Source organism: Bradysia coprophila, chromosome IV, assembly GCF_014529535.1.
Source record: "Bradysia coprophila strain Holo2 chromosome IV, BU_Bcop_v1, whole genome shotgun sequence".
NCBI classification, from domain to species: domain Eukaryota; kingdom Metazoa; phylum Arthropoda; class Insecta; order Diptera; family Sciaridae; genus Bradysia; species Bradysia coprophila.
Genome location: NC_050738.1, coordinates 9,949,027 through 9,959,234, shown reverse-complemented (window position 1 = coordinate 9,959,234; position 10,208 = coordinate 9,949,027). Strand labels below are relative to the sequence as shown.

Genomic DNA, 10,208 nt, shown 5'->3' with positions numbered 1-10,208 from the left:
CTTCTAGAAATTCGAATAGAAAAGAAGTGGTAGTAATGAGCAGCTTTTAATTTAAGTTGTTAGCGAAAATATGTTTCATAATGAAACGTTTTTAAAATGTTACTCGAGCGTGTATATATACGTATTACGTTTATATATCATATAGCCCGCCCAAGCATCCCACGAACAAAATGAATTTGCCATTCTTCCACATTAACATGCAAATATTCGGGTTTTCAGCTTAATTTTAATTATTTTAAATTTTGCAAATAAAATACTTTACATTATAAGTATTATAATTACTATATGCATTAGTCACAAACAATTCGGTGAAATATGGCTTCAAACATTAATTTAAATGTTAGCGGAAAAGTGAACTTTGCGGCAAAGAAAGCAAGCGAAAGAAGCTTACAAAGAAAAGGAAAAAAAATATTTAATTTCCAAATTTTATGAGAAGCTAAATTGTTAATGCGAATTGTTTCTGGGTATGGAACCGAAGTTTATTATGAGACTTACGAATTTCTTCAAAAACAGTTTTCTACGCGAAATTTGTAAGTTTAAATCGATTTCAAAAAGTTGACTTTTTCAATTTGTGGAATTATTTTGACTTATGAAAGATCATTAACGGAAATAATTGGAAAACATTGACGAATTGAACGGTTTTGAAACTTATAATCTGACTGTTAGTTTTTGATTGATGATGAGAACTTATTCCGAATTATCCACCGAATTAAGTGCATCTATTAGCTACAAAACTTTGAAAGTATAAAAGCTGGTTTTATTATTTGAGATGATAAGAATTGAAAACATGCAATTACAAAATGTAATAGATTTCATTTAATTTCTTCAAATCGCTTTCGAATGATCCCCATTATATAAGCGGCGTTAGGGTTTCGAAATTCATTCTTTTCATTTGTTGTCCACAATAAAAACATTTGTTTGAATCGGTTATTCGGTTTGTGTCTCGGAGTTCCTACGAATGACGTCTATCTGCACTGTAAGTCTTGTTGGTAAATGTCATTCAGTCAGGTGGGCACCTGTGACGGTGTTGTGTTATCTTTATCTCTCTTTGTTGGGCATATTATCTCATTGCTCACAGTGAAATATGTTATACTTGTGGCAAACCACCATTTATTAACATAACATTGAATCTTTTACTTCATTTATTTAAAAACTATGTGATACGTCTACTTAGGCGTTTACTTCATTAGCGTTAGCATAGATTTAACCATAACATAAGAGAACACTAGGCATAGGTGGTCGTTGATCTGTTGCTTAGAAATTTCTTATATTCGCCTTCCTTCACATCTTCCGACACATCGAGATGTATAGACCTTTATTTATACACTCACAACTGAAAATTAACCATACCTAATAACTCTAAATACGGAACCTTGCGGAATTCGTATTTGTTACATTATACCTAGCCCTTCAAATTTAAGGGTCATCCACTCGATTATCTGGATTTTTATACAGCTCCACACTAACAACATCGTATTTTTTCACTACCTGTAACATGGCGGATCACACTTGACAAATCTTCATTGTGAACGTCTTTTATTATTGACCTCTTAGATACTCCAATTCTCATTCCGTTTTGCTCCAGTAGAGCTGTAACTTTAAAGGAAATTTCCTTTTCATTTCATTAAAAAAAAAACTGTTTACCCTCACAAAGTGGGTAACATTAGCATGAAATCCACATTGTCATATTAACATATTAATTAATGCTCCACTTTGACATTTACATGCATATTATCACCAAAGAAAATGGGTGTGTTTTGGGGTTTGTTGAGTATATTTACAGCGTCAAGGAGTATATACGTTGGTTGGATTTCGGTTCATTTAGTTCCGAACGAAGCGACTGTTAGTGATGTAATGAATGTCCGAATATTTCGAATATATACATACAAATGGCCCTGCTATTGTACGGTTTTATATTCTCATCAAACCTTTCTATATTCGTCTTTTTTCATACGATTTCGTTATACAGTCAAAGCTTTCGAAAGGATGTTTGAATCTTTCAAACGAGAATCACTGGGGTTAATAATGTGTGTAATTGGCGCTGCAGGGGATGTTTCGAATTGTTACAACATCACAGATTTCACAGAAAGTAAGGATAAAAGAGCCAAAAAAAAAATACTTCAAACAGAATTTTTTTGGTGTTCAAGTTGATGTTCGGATTAGTGTTCCGATTTTCGTATAATTTTTTGGTAAAATCATTTGCGAGTGGAAAATATTTTAATTAATTAAATTCCGATTTATCAGAGTAAAAGTTAATAACTAAGCGGCACTGTCTTAATTATCGAGTATTAAATGATGGTTTTGAGAAGATGGGTCTCATTTGGAAGCATTTAGATTAGAAGATTTCGGGGAAATAGGAGCACAATAAATTATGTAAAAAAAAAGTTTAGTGAGAACCTCGAAGCTGCTCAAAAATATATTTGAATTTGAAATTTGTGCTTCAATTATCCGTCAAGATACTCACAGACATTTCCTCGTTTGTGTGGTACTTTTTTCGTAGAATAGTGACACCATTTCCTCAAGTCGGTAACCGCATGAAATTTCCTCAAGTCGGTAACCGCATGAAATGTAAATGATCAAAGTGTAAATGTAGTGTTATTTACACACTACGACGTCATATATTATCGACAACGATGACCGAAAAAGCTGCGTCTTGACTAACGTATCGTCGTATGTACTAAAATGTGTGTCAAAACTAATGAAGTAAAAGATTGTGCAATAATCAGTTCTTTTAGAATACTTCGATCAAAAGAAGTAATAGACCGAAAGTTTATATACTGGTGGTATCAAGGGTGATGTGCTTGGATATGATTGCCTCATTTTTATAGTCGTCTACTCTGTCGCTATTCGAATCAACCGACACTATCATGAACATGTTTTCCGGCAACAGTCATATATCATCACATTCTCAAATCACCTGACGCCATTGATGTCACTGTACTTTAATGTCTTCCGAAAATTGAAATAAATTTCCCATGTGAACTGTAAGCAGTCATCTTTGTAGCAATCCATGGTATGCACCTCTAGTACAATATATATAACAGTTGAACCAAATAGCATTCAAAATATCCCTTTAACACTTTCGAAAACAAACAGACATGGACTGACAAATACATTGTTTTGGTACCTAAGTCTGGGGTCTGGCTTAACCATCATTTCAAATACATTCACATTCACCTCTCTCTGTGTGTGTGTGCATAAATAGTCAATATAATACAGCAGACTCATGAAGTTATTAACAACACCCCGTCGTTGGCTTAGATGGATCGTATACATCGTCACGATTATAACCCCACCACAAGAAACACAATGCTGAATTTTATATGAAAAGACAATTATTTTCTACCTGTGGTGCAATATCTTGTTACCGTTCCTCTTGGCTAATTAAATTTTATATAGCCGCATAAAGGTATGAACATAATATAATATATGCTGCGTGAAGTGGATGAGATAGATCAACAATATCCTTCCACCCATTCACAATCTACGGGCATGTATAATAATATATTGCAAAGAAGTGTACTCAGTTGTTCGATGTGCTAAGCTCAGTCTTGTAATAATAAACCAGTCATTGTCGCTGTTCATTACTTGTAAAATGTTCACAATTTTATAGGCGACGTGACCGTGTCGGAAACGATGTAATCGTTATACACGTCAGTTTATCAATATCGAAGAGTTTGCCATTAATGTCTATTTGAAACCGTCGTCAGGTGAAAATGTTTTCAGAGTGATGAAATAGCACGATGTGAATGGTTGAAGAGCAGATTTTCTACTTAATAAATATTACACAAAAGGCATTGTTTGCATCGTAAGTGGTTCATGTTATAATTAGGATTTTAATGGGAACCCGTATTACGGACATAAAATGAATGATAGCCGGCAGAAAATGTTTATAGAGCGACAACCATAGAGGATTAACATGAAAGAAATAATTCCGAAATTGCGGACAAGTCGACTTTTACAACAAAAAAATGGACTAGAGACTCTCAAGTAGAGAGGTATGCCGATTTAATAATCGTTTGAAGTTTGAATGGCCATGTCATTTTCATTAAGTAGAAGGGGAGCGCATCAGACGTTTTTTTTGCAATTACAGCATTACTACAATTCGTTATGTTAAGCTTAATTGTAAATTTAATTTTGATTATCATCATAGATCTGTCATCTACACCAACGACGAAACATAAATGATAACCAATGGCTGATGTGATGCTTATACCTTAGAGTATGGTTAGTCTAAGGCTTATACAACAAAATTCAATGTTAATTTTATTGAAGTAACAGATTTTGTGTGTTTCCTTCGGTTGATAATACGAAGATCAAATGAAGTAATAGATTCGCAAATCAGATTGGTAATATTCTCTCCGTCTGAAAAGGTTATAAGGTAAAAAAAAGAGGCGCCATGCCACCTAAAGCATTCGTTTATCGTTTATTGATACTGTTCAAAACTTATTTTTTATCGTTATCGTTAAAAATTTCACAGTTTCTGTAAGTCAAATGGGGTGCTATTTTGTATAAAATTGTTTTTTACAGTGTTTTACAGTTGTGTCCGGTTTCAGCACCCTATTTAGATTACCACTCATGCTTCAAGTGCGTTGTTAAAATTTGAACTTTTTAAAGAGGGTAATGTTGTCGCTGAAAATTGTTTCTAACTCAAAATCATGAGTAGTTACAGCCGCGCCGGTCGCAACAAGAACTATGGCACTTTTCGATAGTATTTAAGTATATCTGAGCGATCTCAAAAAAATATTATGTCTCTTCCTAGCACTAGAACCAACTGATTTCGAAGCTTTTCTAGAATTTTTGGATTGTTGAGTTGAGTCAACGCACTTCAAGCAAAAGTGCTATTAATGACAGCTGCCAAATAGAGTACTATTTTGTATGTAATGTTATCCCCACTCTTTTTACAATGTAAAATATTGTGTGGAGCACTGTCAAGTTTCAGTACCCTATTTAGAGTACCACTTTTGCTTGAAGTGCGTTGGTTGAGCACAACTGTCAATCAACATTTGTAATTATCTTCTTGATTCATTGAAACTTTCACAATCTGCAGGCATATTTGAGTATGTTCATCATTTTTTAAAGATCTGTTACTTCTTTTGTTGAAGGTATTGCTTAGTGAGATATCAAATCTTGTACTTCTTTAGTTTTGTTAAACATTTCACTATATATTAGAGAACTCTAGTCTGTGCTCATCGATAACAGATGTATGTGTTGTCGATAACAGATGTCTTTCCGTTTTCAAAAGATACATTTCTTGTGTATTGTTATTTCTGAACTGATGGCCGTTATTTGCGAATTTTTGGTTAAAATTTTCCAAATAATTGCTCTTTTTTGTTTCTATTTTATTTATTGTTTATCAGGCTTTAAAAATCATACCGAAATACCACTGACATTTAATGTTATCCATCAGAAGTTTATTTTCGCTGTTCACAAGTAACTAAGGAACAACTAGCGGTATTCAATGACCTAAGTATAGGCCGGCCTTTTATACAAATTTTACTGAAGCAAAAGTTCACTGACCAAACATGCATGCAAAGTTTCACTAACACATTCATATTTATGGTAATCGCGCACACTGTTATACGTGAACTTTTGCTTCACTTCTCCTATCAAAAACAAACCAGGAGGACCAGTCTATACGGCAGTTAATTTCTATTGTCTACAACTCGAAGTCGAAGCAAATATACTCGAAAGCGGACATAGTGTAAAGATCAAATGTCCCATGCATATTCGATGTGAGAAAAAAAACGTAAAAATTGTGGCTTAATAACGAGACAACATACGTAATTTGAAATGCTGAGAAATTTAAATTGAAAGCCTCGTTGAATACACTTCAAAAGGCTCACTTTGTTGCGATTAAAGCCAATAAAATTATGGTTAACTTCAGTGACTTTTGTCGTTTAATCACATTTCAGCTCAAAATATATAAAAAATTGTCTCGGCACAATTTTGACAAAACCAATTACAATAATTTCTTTAAATTTCAAGCAAAATTCAATTAGGATCTACTTGATAAATTTGCATTATGGTATATATAGAAAGAAAAATATATTCAACCGCAAAGGCACGGCTAAATTAATAAGATTTAAAAAGCAATTTTAAAAATTACCCATAAGAGAAAACGTTAAACAACAATAAAAAAGAGGAAAATAAATGAAAAAGAACCTACCAAAGGCAGACAAGAATGAATCTTAAGTATATACAAAATTACCTCGAGGAGTTGCACAATTTTCTAATGCGTCCTCACAATTTATTTACGTTAAGTGATATTCTTCCCGCAAATGTCTTATACTAACTGGATACGACTGAACAATCGAATGGGATATATATATATATATCTATATCTATATACATCATGATTCTACACATATCATCCGCTGTATCGCAACTAAATATATATTTTATATAAACCAATAGAGGATATGTATTATATGTATATATGTGCGGGGGATATACCAACCAACACTCATCAAAACACTCGGGAAGCAACCGCATTGATATACCTATTCATATCATTACAAAATATTGTGTATACCATGAAGCGTTTTGTGTGTTAGAATTTTAAATTAGTTTTTGTATAAGCAGTGAAAACCGTAATTTAAAGTCTACCGCTTCATGTTCTTCCATTTTCCTTTGTAATAAGATTAAATTGAATTTATACTCGTGGAAATTGTTGCAAAATGATGATAGCACAAGTACACAACAAACGAGAAACGCGGTGTCGGTTCTTGTTCATATACGTTACTCAGTTGAAAATTTTCTTTAATAAATACGCTATACCTGGCAGTGGGGCACATGTAACGCGGTATATCCATGTTTAGTATAAATATCAACTAAATTGTGTTACGAGAAGAGAAATAATTTGTAATTTTTTTCATATAAAAATGTGAATATCAAGTAAATTACGCTGATATGCTGGAAACAGTTTAAGGTTTTCACTGCGCTATAATATACGGCTCCTAGCTACGTTTAATAATGAAATTTTAAAATAATATTTTTATACTTTTACTCTAGACACACTCAGTAAAATGCAGTTAGTTTGTAATTTTATTACACAACGATTTGTACAACGTAAAATGAAGCACTGCATGCGATTGCAGAATACAGAAATAAACTATATTTTGTTGGTTGCCAATAAAATTCGTTGAAGTCGAACATATTGCATTAAATGTCCTTAAGAGCAATGATTCGTTACATTTGAAAGCTGACATTCTATCCTTGTTTTAGTTGTTGAAATTATCGAACTATGGGCGTGAAACTTCGTAAAAAAAAGCATGAGTTTTCTTACTACTAAATTCATTTATTTACTAGATTTTACCATCTATAAAAATTGAATTGACCCGTTGCACTCACTCGTACGAGTAAAATGAAAAAGAGACGCCACTGAAAGTGATGGAAACAAATAAAATCCATAAAAAGTAGAAGCTGATTTTGAATTAAGTTTAGGCTAAGGCAAGGGGGAACCTACGTGGGCAAATAGTGGGACAGGTGCTAGTTGCTATTGGCGCCAATCGAAGGAAATAGTACGCCAATAGTAGGAAAAAGTGGGTAAATAGAAGGAAATAGTGCCCCAATAGTCACAAATATCAAATACATGGAACAAGATTTGCTCACGTAGTTTTCCCCTCGGGCTAAGGTTACAAACGGGACTTACAATTTAATAGGGAATTAGAGAGCTGTGTCGATGTTTACTTTTTTAACAGCAATTCAGCACATTACAACAAAAATATTCGTATAGCCCGGGCTTTTCTGTTACCCATCGAAAATTGCTCTCTTTCGCAGAATTCCAGTCGGTAACAATGTTCATAATTTTAACGGGACCGTGGCGCTATTTTTAATAAGGAGTAAAATGACAAAAAAAGAGTTCCACATCATCGGTGGTGTACATCATCTCCGGCATACAGCTCTAATTTGTACATAATACTGCTAGTACATACAAACTTATGCATCATGCTTACGGTGTGACGATGTTACCGAATATGGAACTGTATTATTCAGCACGGTTTTAAAATAAAGCTTTTATGTTCGCTGTTGTTTTAAAATTTTGTCAATAGCAGGAAATTTGGATTTTACCATAGCTATAAGTATTCGTATGAATAGATACAGTTGATTTAATGAAATGCCAAGTAATTATCAAAGTTGATTGGTTTTTATTGTTGTAATGTTTGCTGGACTGACTTCAAAATTAATTAAATTGTGATTGTGAGTGCAGCAATTAAGGTAAACGACGTCGTAGTTGCCCGTTAGAGTGGATCGTATTTTCATTTCGTTTTTATTTTAAAAGGTCTGACCCCAGGCTGTACTAAGAATTGAACAAGGAATCTGAGCCAGCAAAAAAAATATCAGAAATTGCAATTCCTGCTAGGCTGATTTTTGATTTTCGAGGTCGGAGCGCGAGGTTGCACACTGCTGGCTGATATCTCGGGCATTCGGGAACCGAAGGCATTACTACTAACTGTAGTTAATAGCTTAGAAGCGAGCTATAACATACCATTCGAACGTTGTTGATCTACGTCTTCACTCGGGCAGCTCTTCTAGTACTTTCTGACCAAAAATTTCAATTTTCTTTGCAAAAAAAAATCGACAAATCATGGCGTAAAATGTCATGTATGTTTGAACAGGTAGTCTCATAGAGAATTTTTTTGATAATGAGTTAAAAGTACTCGGTGGAGAGCTGTTTTCAAAGTAAAAAAATCTAATAAACAAAAAATTCAGTAAATGCTCAATGTTCGACTAACTTTGCTGATCCCGCCTAGGTTTAGCTTATACCTTGTCATTCCTCTTTTACTAATTATATCCTAATAAGCCGATTTGACCGAATTGTTTTTGAATTAAAATATAATTTTTTAACACCAAATCTTTAGGTTCTAGGTGAATTCCATTTTAATCTTTCGCGACTTTAGTTCAGGATCCAAAACGTTTTCAGTCTTTAGTAAGTCTCTAATCTTTTGAACCGTTGGTCAATCTTAAATCTCGCTAGTCTAAAATATGTTTCTGATTCTGAGAATTTTTAATCCCATTAAATTCATTGAATCAAAAAAAAATAGTTTTACCGAAATATTTTGACCACCCACCTAAAAATTTGGTAAAATTATATTTGCACGTTTAAAGGAGTTTACTTTACACCAAAAACTCTAAAAATTGGAATTTTACGCGTTATAAAAAAACTTAATGGTTCTAGTTCTCTAATTTCAGCACACACACAAGCACTTCGAAAAACTTGGTGAAAATCGTGGAAACTCAGGAAAACTAAGAAAACTCCATCACAAAAAATGTACAAAAGTTGGCAAAAATAAGAAAGAAATTAGAAGAAAAATTATTTTTAAGAATAGACCGTGTGCAGTATAAATAATTTATTTTGAATTGATGTAGATTATTATTCTGTAGAACAAAAGTGTAAACAGAATATCTGAAAAATGTCTGCTTGATTTTATATCGCACTTTAAAAGCTGTAATTTGAATAAAAATAAAAGGATATCCGAACCATTCTAATTCATTCTAATAAGTGGGATGGCATCGGGATGGCAACAATATTTTTCAATTAAATATTTTTTTCAATGGTTTTCATGGTAAATCTTCTTTTTATTAAAATATGAAACTTTTTTCTCAAAATCGCACACGCTCTATTAAGTTGATTTATCGTTGTCCATTACATTTAGTGTCCATTGAAGGTACACCTATTGTACTCTTAATGGACAATAATTGTGGATCAGTTTCAGGACCAGTTAAAGTGAAGGTTACTGGACCACATCAATTGAACATATAATGTACATTCGGTGGACATTTAGTGTGACGAATTTGCACCAAAAATATGTGAAAAACTTCCCGCTAGTGTGAAATAAAATAGCCATTAAATGTTCGGAAGTCATAGCGCATTCGGTGTGATGGGCCCATTTTCCGATGGCAATGTATGTACATTTCGTGGGACAAATTGTTGACTGGGTTAGAACTAACTTTTTACTCGAAGAACTTTCTAAAATCTGAATTCCCTGAAAATCTAAAGTTTTAATTATTATTTTTTCGGTAATCCATAATATCATTGTTTAATCCCCTTGGATCTTAAAATTTTAATCTCATTTTTTTATCTGTGGATGTTACCATACGTAAAAAGCACATTTGCTTTCCTAACTTGCATTTTCTTCGGAGTATGTTTTAGGATTTTCTTTAACCGAAAGCAAATCGAAATATTGCCTAAGCGATCAACAACA

The 10,208-nt window shown here is 33.2% G+C and overlaps 1 long non-coding RNA gene across 1 annotated transcript; it reads right to left on the bottom strand.

Annotated features, from left to right (window-relative positions):
* Positions 1-2,446: 2,446 nt before the first annotated feature.
* On the bottom strand, positions 2,447-9,324 carry LOC119066145. Its single transcript, XR_005085706.1, has 3 exons — positions 9,154-9,324; positions 6,227-6,232; positions 2,447-2,459 (listed from the first exon to the last, which is right to left on the bottom strand). It is a non-coding gene; the product is annotated as an uncharacterized LOC119066145 (long non-coding RNA).
* Positions 9,325-10,208: the final 884 nt, after the last annotated feature.